This window comes from Macaca fascicularis, chromosome 6 (assembly GCF_037993035.2).
Source record: "Macaca fascicularis isolate 582-1 chromosome 6, T2T-MFA8v1.1".
NCBI lineage: Eukaryota > Metazoa > Chordata > Mammalia > Primates > Cercopithecidae > Macaca > Macaca fascicularis.
In genome coordinates, this window is record NC_088380.1 from 153481744 (window position 1) to 153495935 (window position 14192).

The 14192-nt window shown below is 41.4% G+C and overlaps 1 protein-coding gene across 31 annotated transcripts in view; it reads right to left on the reverse strand.

Annotated features, from left to right (window-relative positions):
• The window catches only part of PPP2R2B (protein phosphatase 2 regulatory subunit Bbeta), a 484188-nt gene that overhangs the window by 80087 nt on the left and 389909 nt on the right, over positions 1–14192 (reverse strand). The window lies entirely within an intron of this gene.

The window sequence follows — 14192 nt, forward strand, 5'->3', positions numbered from 1 at the left end:
TGGAGTGCAGTGGCGTGATCTCAGCTCACTGCAACCTCTGCCTCCTGGGTTCAAGTAAGTCTCGTGCCTCAGTCTCCAAGTAGCTGGGATTACAGGCATACGCCATCACACCCAGCTAATTTTTGTATTTTTAGTAGAGACAGGATTTCACTATGTTGGCCAGGATGGTCTCAATCTCCTGACCTTGTGATCCAACCGCCTCAGCCTCCCAAAGTGCTGTGATTACAGGTGTGAGCCACTGCGCCCAGCTGATACTTGGTATTTTAAACAACATAAATTGTGATGAAAATCTGGGTACTGCCCAATCAACTTAAGCTTTTGAATCTTTATTGAGCATCTTTGGACTTGCTATCTTTCATTTAATCTTATTTTGTTTTTATGTTCCCGCCACTTCACTATAAATACCCTGGTATCCTGGACTGTGGGATAGCAGGTTAGTTGCAATTGGTCTGTCTCAGAGATTTTTGCCCAGTGAATGAAAGGAAAATGGCAACAATAACAACCATTATGACAATTACAAAGTAGAGAAATCTAGGATCAAACATATAGCAAGTACAATACTAAGCATGCTCCCTGTTAAAGTCTGGGAAAGCCTTAGTGGCTGTTAATGTTAGATTAGCAGTAAACGCTGTTAGCAAATGCCATAGAAACAAATTGCCCCTTGCTGGAGCCAGTGGGCATTTGTCTCTGTCATTCCTCTGGGCATGGGGCTCAGTTTTCTTTGCAGGGACAGCAGAGGAAATCCTGCTTCGGAGGAAAGCAGGAGCTCTTTTTTATGGTTCTGCACTGTTAACCAACCTCAGTCACTTTTCTCTCTCTCTCTCTGGCCCACTGCTTGCACGGAAAATTGAGGTAATGATTTATATGTCGTAAGCAGTTCTGACAGGTGCACTCTATCTTGGCTTCCTCCTGCCCCAGGACTAATCGGAAGCTTATCTTTTCCTTTGTGTAATAGGGAGCTGTCAGGTTCTATGACCCTCCAAACAATTCAATCACTCATGGGCAGATTCACCTTGGAGGGAGGACGCCTTAATATTGGAGAAATCCGGTGGAGGCCATGCCCTGACATGTATCGAAACAATGGCAGCCGGGGGCTAGAGGGCAACATGGCCAAACTTACAAAATGTCATTTGCTTCCTAAATTTAAACTCTTCTTCCAGGAACTATCTAGGTGGCTTTTCCACCTTGGCGAACATCCTGTCTTCGGTACAGAACATGTAACTATCTGGGCAAAGTAGGGCTGTTCCAAAAAATGACCTGTACTGAGAAGTGAGGGCTTGCATTGCTCATGGAGAAAAAAGCGAGTTCCTTAACAAGACCTGTGGTGCCCAGCATGATCTGGCCATAAGCTGCCTCACCACCTGCATCTTACTGGTACCACACATCCCCTGCACTCAGCATTCAGCCACCTGGGCAACTCCTTCCACACTGTGTTTTCCTGTGTGACTTCCTACCTGATGGCCTTTGTGCATGCCACCTCCTCTGCCTGGAACATTCTTCCTGCTCCTCTTCTTACCTTCCTCCTGCTGTGGTTTAAATATTAATTGCTCAGGAAATTATTCTCTGCTCTCCCTGAAAAGATCAAATTCTTCTTATAATCTGCTCTCCTGTACACCATGCACCTTTCCTCTAGAGGCCCCATTACATTGTCAGCTTTACATTAGCAGCATTTTATGCATGTTTTTCCAACCCAAAGAGACGGCTAGCTCCATGAAGGCAGGAACCATATCTTTCATGTTCACTTCTATAACTCCAGGGCTAATCATACTACCTGGCTTACAGTAGGGACTTAATAAGTGCTTGTGGAATTAATTTTTTAAAATGCATAGCAAGAAACCGACGTGGTGCTTATGTTCTTAATTGGTTTGACCGCCAAGTAGTGCAAGGGCATATCTAGTTGGGACTGGTGTGGTGGTCACCTCTGAGTCCATCTGCATAGAGGATTTTACTATGGGAAGGAATAATGATAACCAAGTGTGGCTTTGTTTTGTCACTTCTATCTTAATCTCTAACCTTATAACTCCTGAACTCCTGCCCTGTTGTCTGCTTTGACAATCTTATGTTTCCCTCATAGGATGCTTTTCTTAGATGCTCTTTGAATCTGGAGAGCCTATGATTTAAAAATTCAAGCTTTCAGAAGTTTCTAAACATCTGTATATTTGATATTGAACTGGGAAGATAATTGGACAGAGTTTTCACCTTGTGTCTGGATGTTTTCGCATTAAATAGTCAGTGTCCTTATTTAATTGAATGTTGCAGAACTCTCACTCCCTGAAAATAATGAGACGATGTGAGATCACAGAGTACAGAATAAAATGTTGAGAAAGAACTCAGGCAGTTTCTAAATACACAATGGGATTGACTGTAATGTTAGGCAGGGCAAATGAAGTTGATGTCGTCACTATTTTTTTTTTTTTGCGGTACAGGATTGCTTTATTTTTTACATTAATGGTATCATGCTATAATCTTATACTTAAAAAAAAAATTTCCTGTCTCTCTCCCTCCTTTCCTTCCTTCCTCTTTCTGAGACAGGGTCTCACTCTGTCACTTAGGCTGGAGTTCGGTGTCCTGATCTCGGCTCACTACACCAGGCTCAAGCAATTCTAACCACCGTAGCCTCCCAAGTAGTGGGGACTACAGGCATGCACCACCATACCTGGCTAATTATTGTATTTTTTATAGAGATAGGGTTTCACCATATTGCCCAGGCTAGTCTTGAACTCCTGTACTTAAGTGATCCACCCACCTAAGCCTCCCAAAGGGCTGGGATTACAGGCGTGCACCACCACTCCTGGCCCGTTATGACTATTTTCAAACCAAAGATTCCTAGCCACTGGATTACAAATCCCTTGAGGGCAGAGACCACACATGTCCATCATGACTATATGTATGGAATCCTTTTTAAATAAGTAGCAGGTAAGATTAATGTTAGGTTAGACAGAAGGAAACATTTGTGAACAGTGATTGGTTTTAGATGGGCTGATGGTTCTTTTCTGCTTCAAGAACTCTCTAAAGTAGGATAAAGCCTCCATGGCTCAGATGGTTAAAAGCCATTGCTGTTGGGAGGCCAGGTAACATGGTGGTGAAGAATGAGGCATCTGCAGTTAGAGAGGCAGCAGTGAACTGTGCTTCTGCCACTTGCTAGAGGACGGACTGCCTCCTCCACATGCTGGAGTTTCCTCATTGTGAAACGGTGATCATAGCTCATGGGGTTAGCAATTACACTAGCAAACGAGCAAAGTTCCTGATACAATATCAGGCACTAGTATGTTTTCAGTTGATATTAATGAACTTGAATGTCAAGAGGGAAGTGCTAGTAAGAATCTTATACCATCAGGTGATTCCGTGACTGGAAGGCAGTAAGGGCAGAATGAAAATCTTGCCAGAGGGTAACTCCTGTTCACTGATCCAATTCCTTCAGCCAGCATTTCCCAAAGTGAGGTCTACTGCTGTGCTACTCAAAATAGACTGATGAACTGTTTATTACTGGTCCATAACAAGGTATAGGAGCTCAAGCCAAAATCAGTGCATTGCTTCATCCATTGAGAAAGTCTTACTATGGAAAAGTAAAGTGTCAGCTGAAGTATGTAGTGGCTTAGTGGCACACATGACTCATATTCTGGTGCAAGCTCCTTAGCTCATTGTGTACTGGCACGGGCCAAGGACTGCATTTGGAGTAGAATGTTCTAGAGAACAGTAATCCTCTGAATTGAGAAAAGAGTTCTTCATGGTCAAATAAGTTTGGGGGAAACCGCTTCGTGCCACATATCTTTCTTGGATTTGATACTGCATATTATCATATTAAAAGTTCCCAGAAACCCTGAAGTAAATAAATTTGCTTAAATGTGTTTAGCTAGAGTTTCCCATATTACTTGAGCCAGAGACATTTGTGAGACAGAGTATGCGTATGCATGTGTGTACCACTGCTTTTAACAGTTTTCTGGTAAAGAAAATAAACTCATCTGATCACAGCAACAAACTACAAGAGCGTGACCCACCTTTCTCCATCCAAACAAACACAAACCTAACACCTTTCAGGTAGAAAATTCCTTTCCTCGTTGCTAAACCATTCTAAGGAAACCAGAGAATAAAATATATTTTTCTGTTGAAAACAATCTCCTCTAACATGAAACCACCCTTGTAAGTAGTTTTCTGCAACCAAGATCTTGTTTTTATGCATCAAAGACAAGATAGTATCTTGCTATGCACACTACCCCTAGGGAAATATTTAAAATATTTTTCTCTGGTAAGGACTGGTATTTAAAATGCTTACATCAATGCATCAGTCGAAGCCCGGCTTGCAACATACTAGGATCAAAGTGATCATGTCCTCTATTGAGTTGGATTCCAAATCCATTTGCACTAATTATTTTCTACAAAAATCCTAATGCATAATAAGGAGAGGCCCTAGAAGTCCTCTACTGATTTCAAATTAGTTCTTTGCATAACCTAGTAGTAAAAAGGGATCTAGGCATGTATTTTTGATATCCTATTAGTAAAGTCTAGTTGAAAAATAAATAAAAGTCAGCTCTTTACTTTGTTAACATTTTTAGGCTTCTTGAGCAATGCCCTGCTTGGGTACTGTGTGCCATGTCCATGCCTGCACACGCCCACACATGCACGTGTAGTTTCGGGTACCAGAGACACACCCATTGCTCCAGCAACAGTGAGCTCACACCTCAGAAATGGGACCTGGTGTGGGGCGAATATCTTTCCCATTATGCTCATAATTCAGATAATTTCATCTGAAAAATTCAGAAAATAAAAGTATTCTCTCCTTCAATCATCCAATTACCTTGATTTTTCACTTCCTTTGAAAAGTATACAGAGAGCCCTTTAAATGAAAAGGTGGGAGAATCACTCTAATAACTTCTCATTTGAGAAAATCCTATCTGGGTCAGTGTGAATCAGGTTGGAATAGTGACAAGATCCTTACTTGCAAAGCCCTAAAAAGGCCAGAACTCTGCCCTGTCAACCTTCCCACATCTCTGAAATTCAGACCATTTAACAACCAAGTTTAGGGGAAGACAATGTGTCAGAGCCTAGAACACTACCAGGCTTTATGGCCAGGGAATCTCAAGGTAAATGGCACCAGAGGCCATGGAAACATCCAGATTTGCTTCTGTAATGTGATTCTTTTCTTTTTCTGACACGAGTGGACTTCTCAGCTTGCCACTGCCATTGAGTGTACATATGGGAGGTGTCTTTTATTGGTTCCTATCACATTCAAGAAGCCATGGACACCTTCCAAAGGGTTTGGGAGCAAAAGACAAAGAGAACTCGATCCTAAGCCAGGTATAGGGTTCTGCTTATATTTACATCTATGTTGGATCTAATTACTACACGGTAAGTGCAGCATAACAAAGGTACCTTTGGGAAGAAAGAAAATATTTTATTGTCAGTGAATACACTCTGAATGCAAGGCAGCTTAGGAGAGTCAGTACAAAGGCAGATTCAAAGCATAATGAATTGCTTGTCTCTAGATGTAATACTACTTTGAACTTTTCAATATACTCATCATGCTTTCCTGAAACTCCTAGTCTCTAGGTAAAAGACACGATGGGAAAAAAGAGGAGAAAGGGATTAACATAAACTAAGCATAGGTACAAGATATTATGCTAGATACTTCAACAAGTGACTTTATCAGCCCAACCTCTGTAAGAAAGTATAGTTATTACTTTGGAGTCAGCTTTCACCTGGTTTAAAAATATGGCTGTGCCACTGAGTAGCTATAGGCATGAGCATATTGCTATAGCTCTCTAGATCAAATGTCCTCATCTGCAAAATGGGGATAACAATAGTACCCACTCCACAGATGGCCGTCTGGGCATAGTGAGATGGTACCTGCCTAGCAGAAGGCCTGGCACAAAATACATACTTAATAAATGTTTGCAATAGTGTTACTCTTATAGCACACTGGCAACTAAGTGGGCTGCCCCCATGACTTGACCAGGAGTAAGAAGGGGAAAGAAGTTGAGTTATAAAAGGCACTAACAGCTCACAATCAATCACAGAGTCATCATGGATGCTCATTCTAAATCAAATCACTTGCTTAGTGTAAAGGCAGTCACGTTTTGATAATAATGTTGTCCTCAGTCTAATCTATATAGAACCTTGAGGTAGGAGGAGACAAGAGGAAAAAGGAAGGAATTTTAAAAATCAAATCTGAGAATCTCTACTTTTGAGTAGAGAGATCGTTATGCCAAAGGGTCTCAAATCCAGCTGATCTTCAGGATGGTCAGGAATATGGCCGAGTGATACAGGTGGGTGCCTTGGCCCTACTCCTGGAGATTCTGAGTCAGTTGGTTGGGGATGACTTAGATGTTCCCAGAGTCTGATGATCATCCAGCTTTGGTAAGCCATGACCTAGTTTCATGTACCCTTCCTACCCCGCCTTCTCCCAAAATAAAATAGAAAGCCCACCTATGCCCAAGGCACCAGTAACTTTTACAATCTCCTTGCAAAGTTGTTTTCCAGCCCCTGCTTACTCATATGTGTTTTGGCTTACACTGAATATTCAGATGCATATACTAAGCATTCTATTTTAATATAAGAGGCAGGACAGCAGCATTTAGAGTCATAAAGACATGCACTCAAGTCGAAGCATTACCACTTACTAGCCGTCTAACCTAAGGCAAGTTCTTTAACTTCTCTGGCTTCAGCTAACACATCTCTACAATAAGGATAGTATCAGTGACTATGTTACAGGTTAATCTTGAAGAGTAAATTAACCAATGCATGCAAAGTGTTCTTGGAACATTAGCATAAATGTTAGCTGCTCTTTTAATTCCAACTGAAGCTGTTCCTTTGGCTAACATGGAACTCAATTACCATCATGTCTCTGAACATTAGCCAAAAATATTAGCCAATGAGCAGAAGAGAAACATCCCCAACCCTCATCCCCCAAAGGCGAAACATGTCAAAACACAAAGGCTTGTCAGTGAGGGTAGTGGCTGAATTCTCGTAGAGGGCTTTCTGATCCCGTAACTGAAACCCCATGACACAGACAGATACAATCAGATAATGATGGCAATCAATAATGATAACAGAAATTATTATTTATTTTCATAAACACAGAGTATGTGCGTCCCACTGAGTTACACACATCACATGCCAGTCTTCACTTTCGGGGCAGTCAATCAATGAGAGATCTTAATATCCACCCACTGAGGCAGGAGGGGGAGGATGGAGCGAAGGTTGAGAAATTACCTGCACCAGAATGACACATTCACAAAGTTAATCTAATCCAGGAGCTGTTGGTGCCATTGCAAGCCTGTGAATATGGAATAGGCTTGATTGATTTTTCACTGCAGTAGCTAAACACGCCATTGTTATTTGCAACAAATGTAAGGAAATAAAAGATGAAACCATAAAAGGATTGGATATGAAGCTCCCAGAGCAGCAATAAATCACAAAATGAAGTCTAAAAAAATTAAAAATGGTAGAGGAAGGCTGTATCTATGTCCTAAGAGGCCTCAGTTATCAAAGCATATACCGAAAATTAAAACCTAGGGCAGTAAAGGCTGATCCTGACTCAACCAATAATTTGCACTAAATCTGGCCTGGGGTTCCCCCTTCTCACAGAATGAGTATCATGACATAGGTACCTCTGAAGGAGCAAGAAAGCCTAAAGGCTGTGGACAGACAGAACATGCTTCATTCCTAGTTCTGCCTCTTTCTAGCTGTGTGACCCTGATGAGATTCCTGGCCCCTTAGAGCCAGTTACCCTCTTTTATAAATGGGATAATCACATCCACACTACTAGAAAGAAAGAAATGGCAATGCACATCCTGCATGCCTCAAAGGATCCTTGGGAGCCTCAAATGAGATGTCCAGCGTGAAAGCCCATCTACCTTCCAGATGCATCATGGAAACTCCTTCCTAATCCTCTGTCTCCTACCTTTGTGCTTCTTCTGAACTGCCATGGTTATCATCTGGCTTTTCTCAGGACAGTTATCCTTCTCCATGATTTCTCAAAGTGTGGTCCAGAGACCACCTGCACCAGAATCACCTGGGCATTTTCTGGGAGGGGCCCTGTCAAAGATGTCATTTTTTTGAGTCCAACTCAAACTTTCTAAACCAGCATCCCTAGTGATGAGGTCAGAAATTATATTCTAGGCAGAGTCCCCGGTGACCATGAGGCACATGATCATTTAAGAACCACTGATTGAATTCATTTTATGTTTCAGCCACTCATAACTTGTCTCCTGCATTCCCCTTAAGGACAGAGAGTGTGTTTCATTCATCTTTGTAAGAACCACACTTTCTGGTGCATGCTTAGTACAGTGTGTAGCCTCATAGGCACTAACTAAGATACAAAATACATGGAAAAGTCCTGCACATCAGATGTTGTCATCCTCACTGTTGTTTAAATCAAGGGCCATGCCATTAAATAGTCCTAATAATAGTGAGGAACAGGAGCTCTGGGGTCAGACAGACCTGGACTCCATTCTTGGCTTTGCTGTTTACTATCTGCAAGGCCTTAAGCCAGTATTTACCTCTCTGAGCCTCTGTTTATACATCTCTAAAATGGGCAGGATGCCTAAGTCACAGAATGATGATAAAGAATGGATATCAAACAGCTGCGCCCCAAGCCTGTCACTAAGAAGGGTTGAACATGCATAGTTGCTATTATTAGTAAACCTAAACCAATAGTCTGTTTAATCAGTTCTCTAGGAAACAAATCAAGTAGTTAATTAAGCTGTTTCACTCAGAGGATCTCTCTTTGGGAAAACTAGCTGGTCTTTTCAGTCAACCTGCCTAATCTCATGACCTTTTAGCAATGGTCCTCAAGAAGTCCTCATTCAGGAGTCAGAGCTGGTAAAACTGAATGCCAGTTGGCCAAGTGTCTTAGACGGTGCCTATGGTTGTGTCCAAATCACCACCAATGGGATTGGCTAACATCAGGGTCATTTTAAGTGGAAAAAGTTTAGTTCTGGAGAGTCATGAGACTATGTGTGTCCTGTGCCGAGAGGAAGACAGAAGCAGTTATTGTGTAAAACATGATGTCATTTGACCTTTCCTCTAAAAATCAGGGCTTCCCTTGTGTACCCACCCTGTGGCAGAAGAGCCTCTGCAGCCCTCAACCCCCGCCTACCGTTCCACCAAAATCAAGCTCATATGTTAAGAAAGCTTTGATAAAAAGCTCTGAGAGACATCAATCAATAATAAAACATTCCTGCCCCATGTTCAGCAATTAATATTTTCTTAAAAAGCAGAACTGTAGAGAATAAGAATGAAAAACATCAGATATGGAGTCATGTGGACGAGGTTTGAATTCCAGCTCTTCCATTTTCTAGCCATGAGATTTTGGGCAAACTTCTTGGCTACTCTAAAACTTGGTTTCCATTTCTGTGTAATCTGTTCACTTGACAGATATTTACTGAATGCCTACCATGTGCCATGGATTGTTCCAGGTGCCGGAGCTGCAGGAGAGAACAAAACAGAGTCCCTGCTTTCATGGAGCTTACATTTTACTGGGGGTGGAGAAGAGGCAGACAGCGAAGAAAATGCTAGACAGTGACAAGAGCTAAGCAAAAAAGGGCAGAGAGAATGAATGGAAAATGTGTACGTGCTCTTTTCCATAGGGATACCCTAGGAGGGCCTGTTAGGTAGTACTTGAGCAGATACTGAAACGCAGAGTAGGCTATGGCTTCAGATGATCTGGAGAGAATAATAGAACCTACCCAAGAGAGGTATAATGAGGACTATGTGATATTAAGGATATAAAATCTAGCACCTGGCACATAGGAAGCACTCAACAGATGGTGGCTATAATTATTTTTATTTGACGTAAGTCATGTTTGAATAAAATTCATTAGAAAAATTGAATTCATCACATCACCTTCATTTTGGGAAGGTTATGACAAGTCACAGCTTGGGAGCTCATAACTTCTAGACTCTATATTTATAATAGGTAAAAATGACTATTTCAACCTGGCCTAGGTTCCCAGGGCACTGGCAGCTGATAATAATGAGAAAAATAATACCTGCAGTCTCATCCTACAGGGAGAAGTATGCTAAGTGTGATTTCTCACCACCCAACTTCCATTTCAGGCTGATTAAGTCACTTTAATGGTGAGTTCCCATTACCTAGAAAGAGCTCTGAGGGTCTGTTACTCCTGGGCAGTGGGAGATTGGGGAAGAATGGCATGGAGGGTCTTGTGAAGTAAAACTGCATAGAGACCTCAAGCCCTTTGTTTCTCCACTGCTGAGGTCAGAGATCTGGAAAGCCAATGTGTAAGTGTGTGTATGTGTGTGTGGTGGGGGGAGGGGACAGTGGTAGGGGGGAGTCATGGTGGGAGGGAGGGAGAGGAAGAGAAGGAGAGGAAGGGAGGGAGGGAGGGAGGGAGAGAGAGATAGATAGATAGATATCAATCGATTGATCCCCTGACCTGGAATAATAATGGCACTAATTATTAAGACAAACATTTCAAATGCCCAATTGTATATGTCTAAGAGCCCTAACTCTTGATTTGTAGTCCCAGTCCTGGAATAACCAGTTGAGGGATACTGGGTAAGTCATTTTCCCTCTCTGAGGCTGCATCGGACTGAAGGGCTCAGATCCCAGACCAAAGTAGATTAAGGCTTGGTTCTCAGCCCTGCATGATCTTGGGTATGCTACTTAACTGTTTGGAGCCTCATCTGTTAAATGAGCTTTTTAACACCCTTTGAGATAGCTAATGCAGATATAGAGTGCAGCATGGTGCATGGGATATGACAAATGATCAATAAATGCTGCAGACCAGCATTTCACCTGCTAAATACCTATCCTGCCCTCCTCACTGGCTATTCTGAAGATGAATCAAGGGACTAGGTAAGAAAATGCTTTGCAATATAAATGGTACTTTACAACTGTAAGGTGTTATTATTAAATTATCACCATGATTATTGCTTTATGTTATGATATTGAGCAGGGGATATAGTTTTCATAGACATGCTTCTCATAGGCTCTTTTGGTAACGAGATTGATTTTGAAAGGCTGTCTTACATGAAAGATACAGTCACATTCTTGCTTTGAAAAGCTGAGTCTCTCAGCACTGAAACAGAACAGGCACATTACACAGTGAGGATTAATTAGCTGTCGGGCATTATTAAATGTTCTCACTCTCAATACCCACATAGAACTGGAAACTATGAAAGTGAGCAAGAAGTAATCATAGTACAGGGAAGGGAAAAAAAGACACAATTGCTGGCAATGCATATTTCAAGAGGTAAATTATAGTCTGATTAATATCACGTCAGCTCATTCTCTGTTTGGAGTCATTGTTCTGAATCTAGTCTTCAGGGTTGCCTGCTTTTTTTTTTCTTCTACCACTGGGATCAAAAATAAAAGGAAGCTGGACTTTTCAGTGTTTAAAGAGTGCTGTGGTGTGGATGTTTACACTGAAATGCAGGATATTTGAGAACCTAGGAAAGGAGAGGAGGTAAATACAGATACTGATATTTATAATCATATAGCAAATATAACATGTCTCTCTAGATTATTTGAGAATTTTCAATTCTCAAATAATTGAAAAATAACAAAGGTTCATAAAAATGATAGCTCGAATGTGTCTTAGGGATGCTGGAGTCCAGTGACAGCAGACCCCCCTTGTCTCAGCCACCAGGGGCAAGTGTTGAAAATGCAGATTCCTTTGGACCTCCTCTCTGGAATGGGTCTCGGGAATCTGCATTTCCCGGTCCTCTGCTTGGCAGCTTAGAAACTAAGCTTAGAGGGAAGAAGGATGATTCATCAGTTAGTTTACACAGCTGGTTAGTAAGAAAGCGAGAACCAGAGCTGGAATTTTCCAACTCCCAGCCACACCTCAGGGCCTCCTTCTCTGTTTCATCTGAAGTCCACTTCATTGGCATCACTGGCTTGGCATGGGGAGGATCTCTGCTCTCGTGGAAACTGAATAGGCCTTCTCTGCTTTTTATCATAGGGATGGAATTCTCCCAGGGTTAAGCACAGATATATGAAATCCCATAGGATGCCATGGACAGTAGGATTCCACAGTGGGGTTTACAGATGGCATCTGAGAAATTCCATCCACATAGCAAATAAGGGCAAGGTAAAGTCTGGGCGTTAAGTTCTTGGTATAAGCTCTAAGTGGCACTTAATCCAGTTGTTTTCCCCATAAGATTACCATGTCTCAAGGGGCAAAAGACAGTCTTATTCCTGCTATATTGCCAGTACGGTGTTTGCCACTTAGTAAATATTGGTGAGTAGTTTGTAGAATAAATACAGCAGTATAAAAAGTATAAAAGGAAAAACAACTGAATTGTCTCATATTAATAAGCCCACTATCAGTAGGGGGTAGTAATAGCCATAGTGATGATGATGTTATTAATACTAAAATAACAGCAGGAAACTAACATTATTGAGTGCTTTTTGTGAGCCAGCACTACACAGGTTAAGCTCTTTCTTACACAAAATAACTTATTGAATCCTCACAACAATTCCAGGAAGCAGTGACTATCATCATCCCTGTTATACAGATGAGACTTTGGAGGCACAAGGTGTTCAAATATAGCCACGTGCCACATGATGTTTTGGTCAATAACATTGGTTCCATAAGATTATAATACCGTATTTGTATTGTGCCTTTTCCATGTTTAGATATGTTTATATACACAAATACCATTGTGTTATAATTGCTTGCAGTATTCAACACAGGAACATGTGTACAGGTTTGTAGCTGAGGAGCAACAGGCTATACAATGTAGTCTAGGTCTGTAGTAAGCTATACCATCTAGGTTTGCATAAGCATACTCTGTGATGTTTTCACAACAATGAAGTCACCCAACAATGCATTTCTCAGAATATATTCCCATCATTAAATGATACATGACTGTAATATGCCCAAGGTCACTGTTGGAAAGTAATGGAGCCAGAATTCTAAACCAGACTGGACTGACTCAACAATAATACTCTTCACTACTCTACTTTCCAGCCTCCAAAACCCCTGCACATTCAGAGCATCAAGGTTGGGTTTATGCCAAGTCCACCCAGTCTGATAAAGTGGACTTGAATGGAGGTTCTTCAGAGTTGAAGGCATAGGCTGATGAGAGGAAAGAGAGTCACCAATGCTTGTGAGCTCAGAAGCAGCTCAACTGAAGACCATGTACCTATTAGTACAGGGTAAACACCTAATAGCCTAGCACGGTGGTCAGCAGATAGTCTATATTCAAAAAGTAACTGCTGAATAAGCAGATTTATGAATAAATGAATTATTAAACAAAAAAACAAGTGAGCTAATCAAGCATACAATGACCATCTCATTTTGACTTTCAAACATAGGACAAGAACCTCTTTTCCTCACATCTGCTTCACTGTCTCCCTTCTTGCTTTTGGTCTTTAGCAGAGTTGCTGGTGTCTGAAATCACATATTTTACACAGTTTTACAAGTCCATTGGGGCTAGGGCTATCCTAACATGTGCCTGCTTTACTGCTCACATTGAACGTGTTCATAACTGAGCTCATCATCCAGTCCTAACCCACTTTACCTTACATCTAGAGACCCTTCCCTTAAAAATTCCCTTTGAGAAATCTGTTTTTAATGCCACTTTCCTATTTGAACTTTTCTGGTCTCCAACAACCACAGATAATTTCTTCCTCCTTTGATCAAACTACAACTCTCCAACACTCTCTCAATGAATTTATCTTACTATACTTAGTGCCATAATCATTTGTATATTAGTCTTACAACTCCTCTTTATCAGACTATGTATTTCTGAAGAACAGGAAGGAAGCCTCTCAGACTAAGAGTAGAGATCATATATTGAGGACCAGCCATAGAGGAAGGGTTTTCCATCCTTCTTGCATTTCTTCCTCATAAGTCCACCAGCAGTAAGTACTGTGCTCACCATTTTGCAGATGGAGAAACTAAAATTAACTTGCATGGTGAAAGCTCAAAAAGGTTAAGTGACTATTGAGAAATTTGGGTAAGTGGCAGAATTTGAAGCCAGGTCTGTTAGATTATTAAGTTTGTGTTCTGAATCGCAAGACTGCAACTCGCCATCTGGGTTCTCATCCCTGTACCTTGAGTACAGAAGGTGCTCAAGACATTTTAGATAATGTGAACAACAGAGGCTAAGATTATAGTAACGTCTGGCAGTGGCCATGTGGGCAAGTCTTCTGGGACAAAAGGAAAAGCATGGATTTGTAGTCATTAGAAGGCTTGGCACCTTTCCTGCTTCTCCATCTGCCA